The 12,594-nt window shown below is 59.4% G+C and overlaps 1 protein-coding gene across 1 annotated transcript in view; it reads right to left on the bottom strand.

Moving 5' to 3' along the window:
* The window catches only part of ZBTB46 (zinc finger and BTB domain containing 46), a 55,070-nt gene extending 44,577 nt beyond the window's left edge, over window positions 1-10,493 (bottom strand). Inside the window, exon 1 of the mRNA XM_060078014.1 lies at window positions 10,424-10,493. The gene's annotated coding sequence lies outside the window, so the exon portion shown is untranslated. The remainder of the gene's footprint in view (window positions 1-10,423) is intronic.
* Between the last annotated feature and the right edge of the window lie 2,101 nt (window positions 10,494-12,594).

The following is a 12,594-nucleotide window of genomic DNA, read 5'->3' as shown; positions in this document are numbered from 1 at the left end:
CCCAACAACCTAAGGTGCTGCCTGGGAAACCCAGTACTGATGGGTCGCTGGGCCTGGACCTGGGGCGGGCGGAAACGTGGTCCGTCACTTTCCGGCGGGCGGCGGTGAGAGCGCCACGCAGGCCTGGACCAGCACAGATGTTTGCTCTGGCTTCCAACGGAATTTCAGCCACTAATCGGATGTTTCCAAGTCCTCACTATCACTTCCGCACAGGCCTTTCAGACAGTAAACACTCTTTAGATGCTGAGTAAATGAAGGCTGGGTGGACGGCTGCTAGGTGGATGAAGAGTGTGTGTCCGCCACGAGGACCTGCACCACGCGGCCCTCCAACAGCATGGACGTCAATGGCCCAGCAGTCCCGGACCTGACCAGGCCTCAGCAGTGAAGAGGTCACACTGGCCCCTGATAGGGGTGGGGGTGGGCTGATGCAGCAGCAGCTGGGGGCCCAGGCCAGGCCACAGGGCCTGAGGCAGGGGCGTGTGATGGACGCAGGAGGCCAAGGTGGGACAGACCTGGCGGGAAACGGGTCCCAGCATGGGGATTACCTGGACCAACTAGGATTCAGCTGGGCGCCAGCTCAGCAGGTGCTGCGGGCCCCGGGGTGGGGGCTCCTTTGGGGAGAATCCCTGGGGGGAGGAGCCCCTGGGGGCCAGCTCCTCCTCCCCCTGGCTGGGGCCGGGCTTGGGCTCCAGGGAGGGCCCGGAGGTTGAGGGCACCCTGTCCCCCCTCCGGCATGGGAGGGATAGCCTCCCCCCAGGGAAGCCCTTCTCTGTCAAGTGCGGCTGGGACAGCTCCAAGGTGCTTTAAGACATGAAACCCTGATTCACGAGGTTGGAACTGGGAGTTGCCACTGACCTGGGGAGGGCCTCGGGGACACAGGGGCTCCCCAAGCCCGCCCTGGTGACAAGTGGCTGCAGCCCACGGGTAGGGGTCCCCCACCCAACCCGGGGGCTTCGCCATCCCTGCCACAGAACCGTGCAGCACAGGGCATAGGCGGGGGTCAGGCTTGCTGGAGGTGGGCACCCCTGTGTTCGGACAAAGCCCACACAGGGGCTGTGCCGTGAAGCAAGATGTCCTTCTGGAACCCGTGCCCCGACTCACAGATGTGCTGCATCTTCAGCCCCGATTCTACTTTTGGAACCTCCCCCAAGGAAATAACCGCAGCACACTGAGAACGAACAAGCCCCAACTCAGAGGAGAAAAACAATGTGCTTTCCAGGGGTGCTGAGAATTCATGAGAAATAAGTGGGAATCGGAGCAGCACGGACCCAGCACATGTGCTCTAACCCCCATCACTCCACGCCAGTCCCTTATTCACAGACTCAGAGATGAAAGGTCTGTCCACCACCCGCTCGCATGGGGCCAGATGACACACTTCAGACCCAGGGTTGGTTTTTACCCAGGGACAAAAACGACTTACCTGGGAAAAAACTAAGGTAAAAATAGCTCATGGCTCCAAACAAACATCAAAACATTCGAAAGGAATAATCTTGCCAAACAAATTATGTTAAAAAAAATTCCAGGGCTTCCCTGGTGGTGCAGTGGTTCAGAGTCCGCATGCCGATGCAGGGGACGCGGGTTCGTGCCCCGGTCCGGGAGGATCCCACATGCCGCGGAGCGGCTGGACCCGTGAGCCATGGCCGCTGGGCCTGCGCGTCCGGAGCCTGTGCTCCGCAGCGGGAGAGGCCACAGCAGTGAGAGGCCCGTGTACTGCAAAAAAAAAAAAAAAAAAAAAAATTCCAAGATGTTCCTATACTTTAGTAACCAATGGCAAATCTAGAATTTTTCAAATAAAACTTATATAGGTGATGATTATCTTGAAAATTCCATATACATCTCCTTGGGACTTCCCTGGCAGTCCAGTGGTCAGGACTCTGAGCTTCCAATGCAGGGTCACGGGTTCTATCCCTGGTCAGGGAACTAAGATCCGACTGCCTTGCAGCACAACCAAAAAAAAAAAAAGTGAAAAAAACCCAAAACATATACATCTCCTTAACGAAAGGTACAAGTATCTTTCAAAGCAGGCAGTAAATATGAAAATGATTCGTTTTTACGTCAGAAATTCCGATGCAGACGTCACCGTCACACTTTGGACCCTGAGTACCAGACACATGGGTCCCCCTCGCCTGGGCTACTGACCCCTCACGGGATAACAGGGCAGGGCTCCTGAGGGTCAGAGGATGCCACCAGCCAGACCACCACGTGGGACCAACAGCTCTGATTTTTCAACAAACAGCACGAAACAGAATAAAGATCTCAGAGGCGCCACCCCAAGTGCAACCCACCCCGTCCCACCCCAGCAGGCGAGGGTCCTCATTCAGGGGGTGACCGTGAGGGTGAACTGAAGTGACGGCAAGGACCCTGGCCTCCCAAGGTTGCGGGGCCCCCAGGCTCCTGGTGACCTTGGGACCCACCGTAGAGGGACTTCGCCCGTGAACGTGGAGGACACGCCAGGGACAACAGCCCTGTCCACAACCACGGCCGCTGGTCACTATGGGGCACGTCCACACTCATCACTGTAAGAATCAGGAATTTCAGACCAGCCGCTCGACAGCCTTACTTGATGGCACGTGAAGCTCCTCCTGTTACTACAGCAGGGAAGAAAGTTTTCTAGATTGTGAAGGCTACATTTCAATAGCTGCTACACTTCATTTTCCAGTGTCTCCTACAGGAAGCAATAAAAACGCCATCCAGAAAAGGGGCCACGAGTCTCACCAGCTGCCTGGGGGCAAGAAAGGCCTGGGTCCAACCTGGGGGGCAGAGGGGCACACGGGTATCCAGCCGTGCAGACGGGTCCAGAGGAGGGGCTGGGTCCTGCTTTGGAGCGGCGGCAGCAAGTACCCACCCCAGCGGCCCCGTTGGGGACCCTGGGCTCCGCCTCTGCTCCCCGCCCCACACCCTCCTCCGGGCCCTGCGCATCCGTCTCCGTGGCAGGTGTTGACATCTGTCTGCCCTGTCCCTTCCCCTCTGGGAAGCAGAGCAAGGACCTTGTTGGCTGCTGTGTCCCTGGACCAAGAGCCCTGCTTGCTGCAGGCGTGGGGGTGAGTGCAGGTCTGCAGAGTGAACTCACCAGTACCGTTGTCACTGGCCACGTCTGCTCTACTAGCAAGGGAAGGGCAGGAGTGAGAGGTGACAGCTGGAGACACACGAAGAGGCCTCAGGAAACGCTGGGATTGAGAAACGTATGTGGTAATGTGTCAGGCAAATACGAGCTGTAACGGTGTAGTGGGTTGAATCACGTCCCCCCAAAAGATAGGTTCAAGTCCTAACTGCAGGGGCACGTAACCTCATTTGGAAATAGGGTCTTTGCAGATGTAATAGAGTTAAGATTAGGTCATTACGGTAGACTCCAATTCAGTGTGACTGGTGTCCTTATAAGGAGAGGGAAATTTGGACACCAGGGTGAAGGCCATGAGAACAGGACAGGAGGTTGGAGGGATGTGTCTTGGCCATGAGCACCCAGGACTGCCAGCAGCCGCCAGAGACTAGAAGAGGCAGGAAGCGTCCTTCCCTGGAGCCTCCAGAGAGAGGGTGGCCCTGCCCGCACCTTGATTTAGGACTTCTGGCCTCCAGACTGTGAGAGAATAAAGCTCTATTGTTGTAAGCTGCCAGGTTGGTGGTCCTGTGCTCTGACAGCCCCAGGGAACTCATTTAAACAGCAGCCTAACTTACACCAACTGCTCCCCGGTCAGACGGTAGGAAAGGCCTCTGAGATGGGGCATGAGGGGTTCTCAACCAAGATCCACAAAGTCCAGTCTCACCCCTGGACCCTGGGCCAGGGTGCTGGTCCCCTCCCAGCGAGCGGCTGAGGGGGATATGGGGAGTGCACGTTCCCTGCCAGCAGGAAAAGGGACAAATCATTGTCTATCCTAATAGTTACATGTCCAAGAAAGTGTGCACCAAGAAAAATATAACTGAGATACCAAACTCACGACTTCATGGATATTCTTGCTTCTTAAGACGAGGTAAAAGAAATGCTAAGTAAATGTGAGGTCGGTGTGACCCACGGGCTGCATCGGGTGGGCTCGAGAGCTGGCGCTCGCCCTGCACTGCTTCTCCAAGGCTCGGTGGGTCTGCTGACCTCAGGGGAAGACACCCCGCCTTTGAAGGGCCACCTGCGCCTCAGTGGAGCAGATCTGCCGGCCACAGCGAAGGCGGGTCCCCTGGCACTAACCCTCCCCGACCTGCTTCTCAGGCCCTCGAGGGCACTCACACACCTGGAAGTGCTCCCAGCTCCACGGCATCCTGACCCCCCGCTCACCACAGAGGAACCACGGTCCCCGCGGCCACGTGGTACTGCCACCACTGGAAACTTCCACCCTCCCTCTGGTCCCGGGTCCAGGCAGGTGGGATTTCCACCCCACAAAGGAATCAAAAGCAGCAGGTGATGGAGAAGCCAGACCAGAGAAGAGAAGGAAAGAGATTTAAAAGACCACCCATCCACAGCCAAGTGTGTATCACACTGTCCAGTAGAGCTCAGTGACTTTAATGGTAAGGGATGTCCAAGGACACTGTCGCCTTGTCACTCATTGTTCTGGTCTCATCCTACCAACAACGTAAGAAAAAAAGAGGGGGAATTCCCTGGCAGTCCAGTGGTTAGGACTCTGTGCTTTCACTGCCGAGGGCGCAGGTTCAATCCCTGGTCAGGGAACTAAGATCCTGCAAGCTGCGTGGTGTGGCCAAAAAAAAAAAAAAAAAAAGAAAAAAATAGGAAAGGTCAAGGTACCCAATATTAAAGACCACCTGCTTCAGGTGCGTAGTGAGCCTGTCATGATACGTGGTCCCTGACCTTCTGAAAAGTTCTTCAAAACACTCTGAGGTTGAGGGGGGAAAGTCTTCATATAAAATAAAAGCGATGAAATAACAGTTTCTATATCACCAGAGGCAATGGAAAAACACCATTACTTCCGGCTGGCCAGCCTGCTCCACTTTCTGTGTGAGAGAGGGCGTGGGCCATGGAGCCGGCCGCCACAGGGCTGCCGGGAAGGACCGGCTTTCAAGCGCAGACGGGCGGCTTCTTTAGAGGCCAGGGGTCAGGGTGGGTCCTAGGCCAAGGTGCCTGGCTCCCTAGAAGGGGCGACGGCCACCTGTGTGCGTGACTCTGAACATCAGACGTCTCTGACTCGACCTCGTCTGGAGCACAGCGGACATCGCTGGCCCAGGACCTGGACGGCGGGGGCCTGGGCTGAGCAGCCAGAGGCCCCGCGATTCTGGGAGTGTTCCCCGCGGAGCCGGCTCTCTCCTGCCCCCGAAGGAAGCAGAGTCGTTTCTGAGCTGTCTTTGAACCTCCTAAGGAAAAGGAAACTGTTGCTCAGAAGCGGCATTACTTTGGATGGGATGGGATGAGAAAACAAAATAAACCTGCTCCAGACTTGGACGGGGCCGCAGCAGTACGCAAAGGCCCATTCTAGGCGCCTGCCTGGCCCGCTCACACCAGAGGCGGATGCGCTGCCCACTTGCCCCACACCCCTGAGCTCCCCCAGGCGACCTGGCCCTCCCCACGAGTCTGCAGCACGCCTGACACTCACCCTCCCCCGCGTGGTTCTTCTGGGCCACCCTCCTGGTGGCTTTTCCATCGCCCTGTCCCCCCTCTCACCGTAACCAATTCTCCAGTGCACACAGAGCCCCGGTGCCTTCCCTCGCCCAGCGGGCCCAGAGTGGGTCCTGTGAGTGTGCTTTCCAGAAAGCCCTCCTGTCCGCATCTGCGCCCACACCGTCCCCGTGTAACTCGGTGTGGCCACCTCTGTGACTGGGGGCGGATGAGCCCTGGGAGTCCGTCCGGAGGGCAGCACGCCCGCACCGCAGGCCGGTGTGCGCCTGGTCTGGAGCGCTCGTGTTCTGCTGGCCGACGGTCCTCCTGCCCCAGGCTCAGCCATGGGACAGCGTTCAGAGTGGCCGCAGAACACAGGTCAGACCCTCCTCGCGCCAGGTGACACACGCTCAGAGGGTGACTCGCCCAAAGCCGCCCAGGCCGTGCCGCCCACGTGTGTGCACCTTCACAGAGGCAGCTCCGGATGCTTGAGCTTCTCGAACCGTCCATCTGCAGCCCAAGACACAGAGTTGCCTTCTTTCTGCTCTACACAGAAGGGGTCTGACACGGGGCCTCCGGCCACCACATAGCACTGACAGGAGGGCTTTCATACACAAATCTGGATCTCTTCAGAAGAGGGCTGCACAGCTGGTCCACTCGGACAAGCAGTGCTGGGGTGCCACTTGGGGGCCAGGAAAAGGACAGCTTCCCCGAGACATTCCCCAAAAGACGAAGGGTGGTCTGTGGGCATGGATGTTCAGGAAGTGATTCCTGTGCTGCAACATGTGCTTTGGAAGACATCATTTGAAACTACACCACCTCTTGCCCCCATCCCAACAGCCAATCAGCCCCCAAAAGCTGCCTGGCCCCAAGAGTCCTGCCCTCTCACTGGCTACCCACTCTTGGCAAAGCAGAAGTTCAAACAGAATTTGCTGCACACGTACCGGAACCGGAGGCTGGCGCCATGGGCCCATCAGGGGCGGGGGAGGTGTCAGCACGGACACCCTTTCCCTCCAAGAGTCTTTAGAGAGCCCACCAGGTGGGCTACACCCTGTCCTGCTTCGAGCTCTCACTAGCATCTGTCACCACATCAGGTCACATCGGTGGTTCCTGTAGGCTCCCGCCCCCCCCACACACCCTTCCCAACGGGTCACCGGCCCCTCCGTGGGAACTCTGTCCCCAACCTGGCCTGAAGGCTGGTCCACAGCAAGCCCTCAATAAGGCCAAAAATCGTCATGAGTAAGAAACTCTGGGAATGTCTCTCTAACATGACTCAAAAAACACATCTGTCAAAACACAAAACCCCCGTAAATGCTGTTGAAAAATATGTTGACATTGTTTCTCAACTTTCTAAAGTGCCTAGGTCGCTAATTTTTTAAATCTAAATAATGGCATTTAAAAATACTTAGTCAGGGCCTCCCTGGTGGCGCAAGTGGTTGAGAGTCCGCCTGCCGATGCAGGGGATACGGGTTCGTGCCCCGGTCTGGGAGGATCCCATATGCCGCGGAGCGGCTGGGCCCGTGAGCCATGGCCGCTGAGCCTGCGCGTCCGGAGCCTGCGCGTCCGGAGCCTGTGCTCCGCGACGGGGGAGGCCACAACAGTGAGAGGCCCGCATACCGCAAAAAAAAAAAAAAATACTTAGTCATTGGGCCTCCCTGGTGGCGCAGTGGTTGAGAGTCCGCCTGCCGATGCAGGGGACACGGGTTCGTGCCCCGATCCCGGAGGATCCCACATGCCGCGGAGCGGCTGGGCCCGCGAGCCATGGCCGCGGGGCCTGTGTGTCCGGAGCCTGTGCTCCGCAACGGGAGAGGCCACAGCAGTGAGAGGCCCGCGTACAGCAAAAAAAAAAAAAAAAAAAAAAATACTTAGTCATTTAAAAATCTAAATAAGAGTTAAAGGCACTGTTGAGAGATACTGAAGGGAAAACTTTGCATAAATCACACTAAGGTCAGATCTGACTGGTCTAGCTTGTCCTTATCCTTTACTAGAAAAACTTTTCAGTTTGTTAGAAACAGTTAATTTTCTTTTCCATGATTTCTCCGTCTACGAGCAGAACCAGAGGACATGTTCTGTCATCATCAGCAAACCAGAACACGAAGCCCGAGTACACACGTGTCAGGCACACAAAGTACCGAAGCTAGAAAGGCAGAAAAGAGGGAAACCGCCAATGATCCCATGGTTGAAGACCCCAGCTGTACTGGTCATACCAAAGCCAGAGCCAAGAGCAGAGGACACGAGAGCCAGGATTAGGACAAGACAACCGTATTTCAAAGACTGAAGTGAGTCTTGTGGCCTCAGTAGCGATTTTTCAATCATCTGTTTATTCTTGGGAGTTAGGCCATTCAAGCACACTTGTGGCAAGAAGAAGAATCCTTTTTGTTCCGGGGAGGGAGCAGATTCACAAGGGAATTCTTGACAATCTACCATCACTCAACCGATTCCAAAGTAGAATACGTTCGGATCAGAGAGAAGAAAAAGCCTCCGTTTTTATGAGAACACGAAGCCCCTAGAACAGGGCACAAGAACTCTCCACCCACTTCAACACAGAGGCCAAGAGGGCACCTGGGCACATAAAGCATCAGCAAAATGAGGAATGAGTTCAAGTTCACGGCTCGTGGAGCCCGCTGAAGATGTTCTGCTGGGCTGTCCTCAGCTGGTCCAAGACCTCTGGTAGAGAGCAGGGCAAGAGCACAGCTGCCCCAGAAACACAGACCCCAGGGACACAGTGGCCCAGTTTCCCTTAATTTGAAAAACCCCACATAAGGACAATGTTGGAAAGTTTGTTAATATTTGGTTTAACGTGTTTGCAAATAACAAATCTTCTGACTGTAAAAGGGTGTCCTTCCAGGTACCGGGAGGAGTCTCACCCATTCTCAGGGTCGACCTCACCTTCCTGTGCTAATGTGTGACCAAGGAGGGGGCGGCGGACCCCTGACCCTGGGTGACCGAGCAGGGACACAGAGCACCCAAGAGCCCCTGCAGCCAACAGTCCGCCAGTCCTGAACATCAGAAACTGGATGTGGGAAAACAGCTCACTTTCAAACACGAAACAGCTAAACCTGAACAGAACTTATCTCATCAAAACAAAATTCTTTCGTGCAGGATGATCTCAATGAGGCCTAATGAAATCCTGTCCGGAGGCTGGCCTCCAGGAAAGGCTGAATTTTGGGTTTAGCCTAAATGCGTCCATTCCACCACTCCCTCAAGAGAACTCTCACAGTAAACTCCACACACACACCTCCTTCCCTTCAGTAAAAGAAATAAAAATAATTACTAGCTTTTTAGGGGAACACAGTGCCTAAGTTCCTACTTAAATCTAGTTAACTTCTGCCTCAGTACGCCCCTGGCTTAGTCATTTCTGTAATAGCAAGGTGTCCCAAAGTTTTCAGTTCACAGCACCTAAAACTACCATGAAATGTAGCAAGGAGAAGGAGGAGTCCACTATGATAAAATTATATTGTTTACTTCATTATTCATGTGAAAAACCCTTCCGTAAATTTGCCTTTGGGGAACAAACTATTTCCCACTCCTGTAGAGTGGAAACACTGCTTTCACAGGCAGCACGCAGGCCAGCGATAGAGTGAATCCACAGTCTGCTACCCAAAAGGGAAGTTAGCTTTGATGATAAATCTAGTATGAAAGATTCTACAGCTGATACAAGTAAAACGCACGCGAGGACTCCGCACAGGTGTCTGCGCGCAGCCGGGTTCGCTAAACCCGTTGCCTAATTAGCATTTCTGTAAACAATGCTGATAACAATCTTGCCTCCGCAATCCACGACAAACGCGTCGCTGAGATTGGAACACGGAAAGCGTGAGGAAATTCGCTGCGAATCTCGGTCAAACTTTCTTTTGTTTGTATTTCCTCGGTGTCAGAAAATATCAGTTCTTCGCCCATTTGGTTTGTACCCAGGCTCCTCCGTCCAGCCCTATTGTGCGTGCTCCGTTAAGCCTACAAATAATGAATTTGTTAGCAGGGGTGGAGGAACCCCAACTAGCCAGAACCCTCCTCCTGCTGCAGAAAATCCCCCATTTGCCATCGGGATTGAGTTGTCAGACAGTGACTCTTGCTACCCTGTGAAACTGACATGTCTATTTACAGAGAAACAAAGACGCTGCTCGCGGCGGACCCTGCTCCCTCCGCGCGCCCCGTCCGCTCTGCGCGCCCCGTCCCCTCCGCGCTTCTCTAGCCGCCCGGCCTCGAGGCCCCTGCGCCCAGGTTCAGCCAGTAATTAAAATGGAGACGAGGCCGGTGCCCGGCTTCAGGGGGAGACAATGACCCCCAAGGCCCGGCGGGGTGCGGGGAGCCGCCGCGCCCACCTCCCGCAGTTCAGACTCCTGGCAAACTCGGCGCGGGTGGGTCCGGGTGCGGCTCGCAAGCGCGGGCGGGGGGCGCGCGGGGCGGAGCGGGCGGGGGGCGCCAGGACGCCCCCGGGCTGCCTCCTGGGGCCGGGCGTTGACGCAGCAGAAATTACCAGCTGGAAAATTCCCCTTTTGGAGGTGACGGGGGAGGGAACGCGGCGGCGGCGGCGGCAGGAGGCGCCGAGGGCGAGGGGCGCGGGGCAGCCCCGTCGCCGCCTCCGCCTCCGCGCGCAGCCCCGCGGGGACCCCGCGTCGCCCTCGCCCGCCCCGCCCCGCCCTCGCCACCGGAGATCAGGGAACGGAGGGGGCCGGGCGGGGGTCGCTACCGCCACCCCCGGAGCCGCAGCCGGGCGCGCCGATCGCCTTCGGGAGGGCGCCCCCGCGGGGCGGGGCGCGGCGGGGCGCGAGGGGCAGGCGGCGGGGACGCGCCCGACTCGGAGCGGCCCCGGCCCGGAGCAGCCGGCCCGGCCCGAGCCCCGGGCCCGCCGCGATGCGCCGGCCCGGCCGCGGACAATGAGCCGGCGCCGCTTACCTGTGACCCCATGGGGCGCGGGCGAGGGCGGGCGCCGCGGCCGCCGGACCAGCGCGGGTGATCGCCGCGGCCGCCGGGCGAGCGCTGCGTCCGGGCGGGTCCGAGCTGCGCGCTCGCCTCGGCCGCTGTGTCCGTCTGTCCGTCCGTCCGTCTGTCCGTCAGGCCGGCGCGCGCCCCCGCGCCGCTCCAACCCCGCGGCCCCCGCCGCCCGCGCGCGCGCCCCGCCTGCGGACCCTGACCCCGCCCCCCGGCGCGCGCCCGGCCGCTGCTGATTGGCCCGCGCCCCGGCCCCGGCCCCGGCCACCGCCCCGGGCCCCGCCCCGCCGGCCCGGCAGCCGCCCCGCCCCTCGGTCGGCCGGCTCCGCTAGCGGGGCGGAGGGGGCCTCGGCGGGGGTCGGTTCGCCTCCGCCCCCCCGTGAGCGGCCGGACAGCGGAAGTGCGGGCTGGAGCTCGCTCGGCATTGTGGGAAGCCCCCTCTGCGGGGCTGGCGGGGGGCGGGGGCGGCGCGGCGTGGGGTCTCTAGGCGCCCGAGCCCCTTCCCACGGGGACCCAGCAGCCGGGAGACCACCGATGGGAGATGCGGGTCGGGACGAGGGCAACCCAGCCCTGCCCGGACTGCGCCCCTGGCGTTGCCCACGCGCCTGTTCCTCGGGGGCCCAGGGTCCCCGGGCCGCAGGCTGTCCGCGCCCCCCAACGCACAGACGCGCCGCGCGTGTCTCGCAAACTTCGCGCCTTCCCCGCAGGTTGTGCTGGCTGCGCGCTGTGCAGAGAAAAAGCGCTCCCACGGCGCCCAGGGGCTCGGGGCCGCGCTGTCGGGGACCTCGGCGCTCCCAGCGAGAGGCGCACCGCGGGGCAGAGGCCACGGGACAGTGCCTGCCACCGGGGCTTGAGTTTGGCCAACTGAGGAGCGTCGGCGGCCGCGCGCGCGTCGGTCCTTCCCCCCGCGAGGTCTGTCTGGGGGGTTCGGGGTCCTGCGAAGCAGCGGGTGCCCCGCTTCCCCCGCAAGCGATCTCTAATCGTGCTGCCCGAGATGGGCCCTGCGCGTCCCTTCTCGCCCCCGCTGTCCTCGAGTCCTCGGGCGGGCAGAATGGGAAGCGTGGCCCCGCATTCTTGGCTGGCCTGTGCGGGGGCAAAGGCCACCTCGCTTCCTCTCCCGGAAGCGACGGTGGGAAGGGAGGTGAGCCTGTGGCTGGCCAGCCGCGGCAAGGGAGTCGAGCACGACCTGGCCATCCAATGGGGAGGCGCCGCAGGCCGTCTGCGCCCTACCTCCCTACGGGCCCAGCGCCGCGGAATTCCTGGGAAGGTGGGAGGCGGCGGGCCATTATGGATGCTTTCTCAGGATGTGTAAGGAGGCATTCACTGGGCTGCTGCTGGGGGAGGGCAGGCTTGGGGCGGCGGGGGTGGATTCTCCCTGAGTGAACAAGGGCGGCCGCGGTCTGGCAGCCAGCGATGAAAGGCTGGGACACTCCCTCACTGCAGCCGGCGCCTGGAAATGGCTGTGCAGACACCCTCACCCCGCTCCCCGCTGCCTGCGCTGGCCCTGCCGGCACAGGGCCCCTCTCAGGCCTTTCCTGCGGAGGACCCCGGGTCTGGCACCGCAGTCCCACGTTTCCTGGGCCCTCTCAGGTTGGGGCTGGGTACAGCCATCCTCAGAAGTGCCTGCCTCTCGGTCTCCAGGAGGTTCTGGCCGGTCACTCTGTCCTTCCTGAGGGGACGGAGGGCACTCTCTGCGGGGGTCCTCCCCCACCTGCCTGCCTGGAGTGCAGTTGTAGCCCATGGAGCAAAGGATGCTGGGGAGACTGAGGAGGGGAGCCCGCCAGACAGAGGAGGACCATTCCCCTGATGGCTGCCCCCCGTGCCTGGAGAGAGCCCCCCTCACCACCAAGAAGGTTCGACCCCCAGACACTCTCCAAGGAGAACAGCGTTGCTAGGGTGCCACGTCCATCGTCCCTGCAGAACGGAGAGCTGCAGAGGCTGCCTTGGTGGAGCACACAGTGGTGCTCAGCCATTGCTCAGGAGACCTGCCCACGAGGACCTAGCCTCTTTCACCAGTACCAGGGCTCACCCCACCTGTTAGCCTAGGGCTTCTGGTCTTGGTAGAAAGTCTTACTGAGTTCTGGAATGAGTCCCTGGGGTCCTGGAACTCTCTCTCCCCTTCCCCTGCCCTGCAT

The sequence above is a fragment of the Mesoplodon densirostris genome, chromosome 16 (genome assembly GCF_025265405.1).
Source record: "Mesoplodon densirostris isolate mMesDen1 chromosome 16, mMesDen1 primary haplotype, whole genome shotgun sequence".
NCBI lineage: Eukaryota > Metazoa > Chordata > Mammalia > Artiodactyla > Ziphiidae > Mesoplodon > Mesoplodon densirostris.
This window is presented reverse-complemented; position numbering and strand designations above follow the sequence as displayed.